The following is a 1787-nucleotide window of genomic DNA, read 5'->3' on the forward strand; positions in this document are numbered from 1 at the left end:
TTCCAACTTTCAGAGCCAAAGTAACCTTCAGCCTTTATACCACTTCAAGGACTTTCTCAGATTGGCAATTCTTTCCTCAGAATGACTTTATGTATGAGTAACAAAGCATGGGAAATGTCAGCAACTTTTGAACACTATTACTGGACATACAGAAGTGGAAAATTTGCTAATCCAAACCCACATGTAGCTCTGAATGGTGACTTCTGGTTATTCATTATTCATATTATATCCAGCCATTTAAAAAAAAAGGCAAGGTTAATTTAACAGCTCTAGGAACCAGAAAGAACAGGTTAAGGGTAGGTCTCAGCTATAATTTCCACTGGTATGAGGTTGCCAATGCCTATGTTACCAATTAATGCTTCCTTGATTTGCACTAGTATAACTGACTTCATCTCAGTCCTAGAAGGAAATAAAAAGGAAACATTTTAACTAGTTCTGGATATTTTACCTTTCTTTCCAGCTGCCTCAGTACTCCTGAGCACCTGGGTATTACCTGTACCAATTACTGATAAATAATGTATGCACCAGGTATCTTTGTAACCCTCTTCCTCTGCCACAAGGGAGACATCATCAATGGCTAGTATTAACGTAGGCTTTGTGCAGCTATGGTAATTTAGTCATAGCTTTTGGGTTTGTATTCCAAATTGATAGGAAATAGAAATTAAATTATGTCACTCTAAGGGGGCTCAGGCAGCATAAACTACTGCTCAATTTCAGGTATATTCAATAGGGTCTTTTCATATCTATCATCCCAAAGCTGTGTTGGTGGCAAATAGAATACACAGGAGAAACAGATTCACACTGACAGCAGGTGGACACATGACTTTTAGAAAAAGGACTGAAGTTAATTCATAGAATGACTATTCAGATATTATTCATGTCTGGATTTATGGGGGAAGGAAGGGTCCAAACTGATTTTTGTTCAAGGAAGGCAGAATTTACTATATATGATGCAAAGACTTCTTTGGGGAGAAAAAAGTATTTTTTATTGTTAAATCATATAAAAAAAAACTAGGCTCTGTTGTTAAGCATATCAAGCTTCTGATACAACCTTTGCCAAATTATTCATCCCAACGTGCCTCAAAATTTAAGGCTGCAAAACACTTCTTTGATAGTGTCCTACTTTGTAAGGTCGGCAGTACACTTAATGCATTGCTGTTTATAAACAGGATGAGCCCCTTTGGGAAAGTTACTATGACTGCAAAGACACAATGTGCTATGGGGAATCGGCACTGCTCGCTAAATAGGCGACTTCATTGTTCCACGTTAACTCTTCTAAATGCTGAACTAGAATCTAAAACTCCATTGTTCATTTATTACATGAGAAAAAAAAAAAAAAAAGAGGAAGCGTTCCACTACAGATTGCATGGCTAAAGCAAGAGCTTCTGTTAAGATAACAAATTAACGGGAATAATCGGTTTATGTAACACGCTCAAACGCACCTCGGGGTAGAGCAGGATGCACCTGCTCGGAGCGGGGCAGGGCGCAGGGCAGACGGGGAGATGGATGCCCAGGGGCTGCGCATCTCTCGCTCCCTCTCTCCATCCCTCCCTCCACCCAGGACCGCGTTCCTCCACGTGCCTGTCCCCGCACGCCTCCCGGCTCCCTGTGCCGCCCGGCTGCCCCCGAGGCTCCCTCTCCCCCATCCCTTCTCCCCTGCTCTCTAAGGGTCCCTCTGTCCCTCCCTCCTTCCCTACAATGCCCAAGCTCAGCCGCTCGACCCGACCCGCGCCGGCGGCTCGGGTGCCTGGCGTGGGGGCTGGGGCATCTGAGGCCATGCTCCCCCC

General features: G+C 43.9%; 1 protein-coding gene across 1 annotated transcript in view; it reads right to left on the reverse strand.

Annotated features, from left to right (window-relative positions):
* The window catches only part of ELOVL2 (ELOVL fatty acid elongase 2), a 50608-nt gene extending 49097 nt beyond the window's left edge, over positions 1-1511 (reverse strand). Inside the window, exon 1 of the mRNA XM_005424919.3 lies at positions 1443-1511. The gene's annotated coding sequence lies outside the window, so the exon portion shown is untranslated. The remainder of the gene's footprint in view (positions 1-1442) is intronic.
* Between the last annotated feature and the right edge of the window lie 276 nt (positions 1512-1787).

Source organism: Geospiza fortis, unplaced genomic scaffold (assembly GCF_000277835.1).
Source record: "Geospiza fortis unplaced genomic scaffold, GeoFor_1.0 scaffold219, whole genome shotgun sequence".
Classification (NCBI taxonomy): Eukaryota; Metazoa; Chordata; class Aves; order Passeriformes; family Thraupidae; genus Geospiza; species Geospiza fortis.